Genomic DNA, 8,573 nt, shown 5'->3' with positions numbered 1-8,573 from the left:
GCCATCCCACTTTTCTGGTATGATTTTCAGGTTCAAACTTCTGATTAGCAGAGAGAAGATCAAAAATCTCTTTGAAGAAAACAGTTAGTCAGTGAGCAGCATGATTGGAAGATGACAGGGATCATTCCAGAGTGTTTTCCATGGTGGGAGGGGAATGCCAGGCTTTCTCTCAAATTATAGAGCGAAACAAACAGTTATTATTTCCAGACAAGCGATGAGGCAAATGCTGGACCAAGTTAAAGTTTATAAGGAATTGCATTATAAGGATGAAAGGAAAATAAGCGGTGAGATTTGTGGCTGGGTGGTTCTACCAGGACCAGTGAGGGCTGGGTGCCCTCCCCCACCTGCCCAGGGGGCTCTCAGATGGTACCTGGTGAGGGGTAGCCGACCACAGCTCTGGAGCCTTCCATGATTCGGAGGGTGAGAGGTGCTCTGGGGGACTGAGCTCCTGGGACAGCGCTGGAACCTCCCAGCCCTGCTCCTCAGAAGCTTTACCTTTGTCAACAAAAATAATCAATAAATCGTCTATAATTTGAGCCAAACTGAGGACTAGCCCGGCAGCCCGCTTCCCGATGACTCAGAAACTGCTCCAGAGAAGCATGGTTTCTAGCACAGTTTTATATCTTGTCAGAACAAAGAACATTAAACAAGTCAGGGATCTATTTCAAGGAGAAAGAAACACACACAGACCAGCACCTACACAGCAAGTCAGCATGAGTTTGCACCTTGGGAGGGAGTCATATCATAAAAGGAGGACCAGCATGGGCATCCCAGGAAGAGACGCATTTAATCTTTATTTTTAACATGGACGTTCTTTACTTTTGGTCAATGTGTCCTTTTCTCTAATAATTAAAGCAGATGTACAACGTATGTTTGCTATTGTAGTTGCATAAAATTCATGTTAACTCATGTAACAAGCCAGAATGACTTCCCTAGATCTCAATATGTGAAAAGTTCTTTTATCATCTTCCACTCAGCGTTTCCCTACAACCTCCCTCAAGGCTTCACCCCAAGCTCCACTATATAACCAACCCCATCTCTGGAAAGGTTAGACTTAACCTTAAGTAACATTTGGAAGGCATCAAAATACAAGCCACATCCAGGGACTTGAATTCTAAGAAAATCGTTCCCTTTTTTATCAGCAGGTGGCGCTGTTGCATGAGGCTGAGTTTCTTCCGCTGAAGTCGATCAGGAGAAGGACCAAGTCTGAACTAGACAGCGTATTTAATTCATGGATCAGATTTACAAAAATAGTAACCACCTTAACCAAGTGATGAATGATTTCCCTCATCCTAGGACAAACCAATTCCACATGTCTCCTGGTCAGAGGCATGTTACCTTATGCAGTATTTTTGCACAAAATGCATAACCTGAATCTAATCTTGAAGAAACATCAGACAAACCTAAAGTGAGGGACATCTACCCAATAACTGGCCAGTACTCTTCAAAAATATCACAGTCAGGAAGCCAGCAAATGGTGAAGGAATTGTTCCCGATTGAATGAAATTCGAGAGACATAACTAAATAAATATCCTGCATGGTTCCCTGGACCAGGAGAGTGAAACTGCTATGCCAGACACTGGCAGTTATTGAAGAAAAGGAAGACAATAGAGCCGCGGTGAATAATTCAAGTTTACAGGGTCACTTAGTTGTCAAACCAGGCAAAATGACCCAATTCCTGCCCTGGGTCCAGGACACTGTCCCTTCCTTTGCTCCTCATGCTGGGGAGACATAGAAGATACAAAGTTAGGTGCCAAGGACACGAGAACACAGAATAACTCAGAGCACGCCTGTCTCATAACAAGATATTCAGAATATTGCACTACATAAACCTCAGTTTTCAAAATTAAAAACCCAGCAATTCCCACCCTGGGTATGTATTCGAAAAAAACAAAAACACGGATTCGATAAGATAGATGCATCCCAATATCCACAGCAGCGTTATTTATACTTGTCAGGGTATGGAAGTAACCTAAGTGTCCATCAACAAATGAATGGATAAAGAAGCTGTAGTACATATATACACAATGGAATACTACTCAGCCATAAATAGAATGAAATATTGCCATTTGCAGCAACACGAGTGGACTTGGAGGGCATTATGCTAAGCGAAATAAGCCAGAGAAAGGCAGATATTGTATGGTATCACTTATATGTGGAATATTAAAAAAATATAACCAACTAGTGCATAAAATAAAAAAGAAGCAGACTCAGGACTTCCCTGGTGGTCCAGTGGTTAAGATGCCACGCTTCCAATGCAGGGGGCACTGGTTCCACCCATGGTTGGGGACCTAAGACTCCACATGCCTGAGGCTCAGCGCAGCAAAAAAAAAAAAAAAAAAAAAAAAAAAAGCACACTCTCAGATCTAGAGAACAAACTAGTGGTTACGGGGCGGGGAGGGAAGGGGGAGGGGCAATATATGGGTAGGGGATACAAAAACGGGTTATTGTGGGATTATTTGAAATCATGTGTGTGAAACTTTTGAAAATTGTAAAGTACTATAGAATTTAATCTTTCATTCAAAAAAGTTTTAGAAATTACAAAATAATAATAAAATAAAATAACATAGAAGAAAAAAAACAGCAGGCTTAAAAGACACTTCACACTTGTCAGGGCTGCTTGGAACTGTCCCCCAGGGCATCCCTGGAGTTGAAGATCCCTGTTCTTCCCTGTGATAGAAGTTCTCACTTAGAAACACCAACAGGCCCCGGGGACAACAGAACCTACCAAGGACTCAGTCAGCAGAGCTCAGCCCCCGGGAGCAGCTCCCCAAGGCCCCGCCCAGTTTCCATAGCAGCAGCAAGCGTCTGACCGGCTGCTAATAAAGCTGGCTCCTCCGCAGTGATCAGAGGCTGCGCCTGTGTAGCACCTCCAGGTGCTGGTGTGACCAGGGATGGAACACACACACACAGGCCTGGCCTGTGGTCCCCTCTCTCTGGCTCGAGGTGTTTAAAGCCTGGAGCTTGTCAGGTCCTGCACGCTGGAAATCCAGAGGGGCTCCTCTGCTAATCTTTAGGCAAATATTTTCTCTGCTCTGCTAGCTTCATGGTGAGTTACCGGCCTTGTGCCTCCGTGGCAAATTGATGAAGCCCCGTTGTCCACTTGGCAAGGTGACCAGGGCTTTCCACCAGCAGGCAGCTGCTGCGCCCTGTTGTGGGGTCTGTCCTGGCACCAGCCTCCCAGATGGAAAACGAGAAAGTGGTCCTGCTGCCCCCAAGGGGAGCCAGCCCAGGACCCACGGGAGGGGACAGCCCAGAAGGACAGTGGTCCCCGATCGTGGATCACAGACGCCTGGTGCTCAGGGCCCACCTAGCTTGCCCGCCCCCTGCCTGGCCCCTAAGTGTGCAGCACAAGAAACAGGAGGGTGTCACCCTCACTGCCTCTGCTGTCACTCCTGGTCTCGGTGGCCGGCTCACTCCCGGAGGCCGACCACACGTGCTACTGAACCCAAGGCGCACCTTACTCTTGGGTTTATTGTGCGTTTTGACTTCGCCCTGAGTCTGAAATGTCCTCTTATCTTTCCACTGTGGAATGCCCTACACACACACACAGACACACACACAAACCTGTCCTCCTCCCCTGCCCCACACCTGGATTATTGACCGGCTGAGACTCACTCCCTCATCCATCCCCAACTCCATCCCCTCTCCCAGCCCTTAGGGAACAGGTCTTACAAGTCCAAGCAAACCCTCCTCTGGGGGTTCTGCTGAGCAGCTGTGTTGCCAACAGAGGCAACATTTCACTGAAGCAAACACAAAGTTTAATCTGGCGGCTCAGCATCGGGGACACCTGTTTCCACCATATGCCTCTTGTGGGCACAAACCCCAATGCGCATTCCATACAGCAAACAGGGAGGGTGGGCATGGCCACATGTGTCTGAAAGACCCCAAAGTGGGAGATGTTGCATCTTTGGTTGGGTGAAAAACAAGCCTGTAACATGGACTTGGGCACAGGGAGCTGCTTTGAGAGGTGATCCCAAAACTGTGAGGAGGGAGAGCTGGGAGGCCAGACAGGGAAGGAGAAAAAATGCCAAGAAAGACGGTGTTGACCAGCATGACCCGCTGTGGGCACGGGGGCCTCAATCCCGCGGGCCCGAACACGCCTCAGAACACATAGAACACACTCAGTTGTCCCACCAGAAGGCGTCCAGTTTACTCGCCTCCCCCCACCCACCCCAGCCCCCCCACCCCCTGCCACTCCATCTGCTGGTGGCCTAGGGCTGCTCCGGGGGTGGGGGCATTAACTGTCCTGCCCACCAGCCAGTGGAGAACTTGCTGGCAGCAGGAAGAAAGGTCAAGAAAGATGAAAGAACAGAGTTGCCTTGTCTGGGCTTTGCTTCCCAGGGGGGCCTGAGAAGGTGGCGAGATCCAGAGGTCTCCCCATTCCTTTAGTGTGACATGAAATTAGCAGAATTAAAAGTGGCTGTCCAATGTTGAGTTTGTTCTTTAAACAAAAATCTCAATATCTATCTTTCCTCCTGTTTTAGAAGAACAGACCTACTAGTGAATGTATTAATGAAATGCATCTATTTCAGAGCTGACTTTAAAAGTTTAGATTTTTCCTTTATAAGCTGTGACTATGAGTATGCCAGCAGTATGCGCTATAACTGTCACAGTATTTAAATAAATATCACTGTCTCTGCAAAAAAAAAAAAAAAAAAAAAAAAAGTGGCTGTCCATGAAGGGAGCATCTACAAAATGAAAGGACAGCCTACTGAACGGGAGAAAAAATTTGCAAAGGATATGTCTGATGAGGGGTTAATATTCAAAATATATAAACAGCTCATATGACTCAATATCAAAAAAAACCCAAATAACCCAGTTAAAAATGGGCAGAAGACATGAGTAGACATTTTTCAGAAGAAGACATACAGATGGCCAACAGGCACATGAAAAAATGCTCAACATCACTAATTATCAGAGAAATGGAAATCAAAACCACAGCGAGATATCACCTCACACCTGCTGGAATGGCCATCAGCAAAAAGACCACAAATAAATGTTGGTGAGGATGTGAAGAAAAGAGATCCCTCGTACACTGTTGATGGGACTGTGAATTGGTGCAGGAAAATAGTATGAAGGTTTCTCAAAAAACTGAAAATAGAACTACCATATGACCCAGCAATTCTACTCTTGGGTATTTATCCTAAGAAAACAAAAACACTAGTTCAAAAAGATACACGCACCACAATGTTCATAGCAGCACTATTTACCATTGCCAAGATATAGAAGCAACCTAAGTGTGCATAGGCAGATGAATGGATAAAGAAGATGTGGTACATATGCAATGGAATATTACACAGCCATAAAAAAGAATGAAATTTTGACATTTGTGACAACATGGATGGACCTGGAGGATATTATGTTTAGTGAAATAAGTCAGGCAAAGAAAGACAAATACTGTATGATATCATTTGTATGTGGGACCTAAAAAATAAAACAAACTAGTGAACATAACAAAACAGAAACAGACTTACAGATACAACAAATTAGTAGTTACCTGTGGGGAGAGGGAAGGAGGGTGGCAAGATAAGGGTAGGGGGTAGAGGTACAAACTACCATGTATAAAATAAAAAGGCTACAAGGATACGTCATACAGCACAGGGAATATAGATAATATTTTATAATAACTATTAAAGGAGTATAATCTTTAAAATTGTGAATCACTCTGTTGTACACCTGAAACTAATATAATATTTAAGTCAACTGTACCTCAATTAAAACCAAAGCAAAAGATGGCTGCAGGTGATATTTAGATGGATGGACCAGTGGGAGTCCTCTCCGAGACTCCAAGCATCCCCATGCTCCTGATACTGGCCAGTTGTTTTCTCATGTGGCCAAGGACACGTGGACATAAACTGATGGAGATGAAGAGGCTCTAAGGGCAGGAAGTCTAGAACAGAGCTGACCCAGGTGGCAGGAGGACTGACATCCAGGTGGGACCATGGGCACATGGCTGGATGCTGACCAATGATGCATAAGCAGGCCTGCGTGTCCCGGCAGCTGCAGTGGACAGGTGCCTGCGGGGACCAGGTCCTCACCTCTGATTCCTGGTAATTGATGCCACATAAGTTTCCTAGAATTTAAACACAACCCCAGAGATACAAGCAGAGGTGGGAGAGAACTGAATCCATGAAGATCACCAGGACTGGGTGGGATTAAGCTCTTGTCACTTGATGAAAATAGGCACCAGACAGAAGTGAAGCTTAAGAATAGAAAAATAAAGTTCCCTTCTCCTCAGACCTGGGCCTGAGAAATTCATTCCTATTATACCTGGCATGGTCCTAGTCCCCTCCTTTCGTCCTGAATTTTACCAACTCAAGTTTATGAGTTTTCTGAGTTTGAAGTCGGTCGGCAATGAGGTTGGATTTACCCACTAGTGGGCCCTGAGAACGGGATGCCGGTAATAAATGTACGAGTGATCCCAGAAACCACTTGTAAGGGAGCATGGAAAGGAAACAGGGAAGGGAAGGTAGCAAATAAAACAAAGGACGTGGACCACTTCTACCGTGGGCATCTGGAGCTTAATCTGCTGAGGGCCTCCGGGAGACCTCAGAGGCGAGGTTGCTGGGGCATATGCCCACAAATTCCCAGCAGTTATTGTTTGAGGGCTGCTCCTGAAGGATGGACATGAACTCCCCAGCATTTCTGGCCTGCCCCAAGCACGGGTTAAGAAGCTCCGGGGTAGGGAAAGCTCTCAGGCCAAGAGTCCCAGGTGTTTGAGGTGAGGAACCAACAATGGTCCAGAAAGAGTGGGTGTCAAGGGGGTGTGATGGGGCGCTGGCAGCGTCAGCACCAGTAAGCCTAAAGCACATCCTATGAACAGTCACAGAGCACGTAGAGGTTAGTCCCTGGATATATCAGCTGTCGTGTCATCATATCCTACCTTCAGAGTCAATGTGGCAAAATGAGAAGAATAAAATCTCCACCAGGTCAGCAAATCCCACTCCACTTCTCACGGTCTTGCCAAGACATCTCATAGCATACTTTATATCAGAAGGCAGATGGCACAGTGAGAAACAGGACTTGGAGGGAACGTGAAGAGGCCATCGTTGCATTTTTAAAGGTAATAACGCTGGAGTCACAGGGTGCTAAGTCTGGAGATATATGAGGCTGATAAGCCCGCACACGACTCTCCCCTTGACTGACAGGACACAACCCACACGAAACCATCTCCCACGAATAACTGAAGATTCAAGAAGCCACACTCTGGGCTTCCCCAGCTTGATCCCCTTTCTGATCATGACAGATGTGCTTACGACACTAAACAGAGCCTCCAGAAGATTGATGTGTCACGGACCGCTTGTCACCGAGCCTCCAACCCAGTCCATCTGAGGACGGCTACACACACCTTTCTTTGCTTGACCGTCCTGCAGAATGTGAAATCAGCCCCTGCTTTCCTGGAACTTTCTCTTCCGTTGCATTCAGGGACCTTCTTCTCCGCTAGCTCTCCTCCCTCTGCACCACCGTCCAGGGACCCCCTGAATTTCGCCACCATGTCAGCCTGACCCGGGTCCTCTCCAGGGCTTTGCCCTCAAGACTTATCTCTTTCTACTCAATGTTTTTGCTTTGGTCTCTTTCCCTCATTTACACCTCAAGCTATAACCATCCCCCAGAAAACGATGACCTTCACTTTATCCTCAACCCAGGATGATGCTCCCAGCTGCCCACCAAAGCCTCTAACACAAACACACAACCCACTTTGTTCTCCTGCCCTCCACAGCCGCCCGTCCCCCTGCATCCACCCCCAGCCTGATGCATGGCCTTGCCTCTCACCGAATCAACAAGAGTGAGATATTGTCCTGCCTCTCCACCCAGTCCCATGGGTCCATCAGGGGAAAGCTATTAACGCATCTGCCCCAATTCCATTCTCTTCTGTCTCTGGCTGCAACTTTGCTCCAGTTCTTTTCCCACATATTTCCAGGCTCCTCCTAAAACGTAATGATAACGTGCACCTGCTCTGCTTAAACCTGTTGGTGGCTTTAGCTTTGCATCTCCAGTCCATCTGCCTCTGTGTCACTTACTGTACGTGGCTGGGAATTCCTCTCTCTGTCTCTCTGTCTTTCTCTGTCTCTGTCTTTCTGTCTCTCTGTTTGTCTGTCTCTTTCACACACACACACACACACACACACACACACACACTCAGCTCCACATCATTGCCCCTGATGCTCTCAAATAGGCTCAACCTTCTCCCAGCCATTGTTCGATATCCAAACCTCAAGGCTGATCTCACCTGTCCCCTCCTTGGAGATGCACTCCCAGACATGCTCTTACCCTCCAGACTTAATGAGATGCCTCTTTTTGATGCTCCCATGGGTCCTCTGCATCCCCTTAAAGAATCCTTATGACTCTATATTACACCGTGACCTTGTTGAGGACAGAGGCCGTGTGTTCTCATCTTGATATTCCCAGCCTGGAACAGAGTACCTGGCGCAGGGGGGGAGCCCCCCAAGTGTTTGATGAATACGTGGGAAAATGAATGAATGAAACGTGATCGTGCGAGGCATGCACAGGTACAGTTTGACAATGGGCAACAGTCACGTGCTCCCCCCTTTTCTCTTCCCCGAGTTTCT

The sequence above is a fragment of the Mesoplodon densirostris genome, chromosome 16 (genome assembly GCF_025265405.1).
Source record: "Mesoplodon densirostris isolate mMesDen1 chromosome 16, mMesDen1 primary haplotype, whole genome shotgun sequence".
In the NCBI taxonomy this organism is placed as follows: Eukaryota; Metazoa; Chordata; class Mammalia; order Artiodactyla; family Ziphiidae; genus Mesoplodon; species Mesoplodon densirostris.
Note: the sequence above shows the minus strand (reverse complement) of the source record.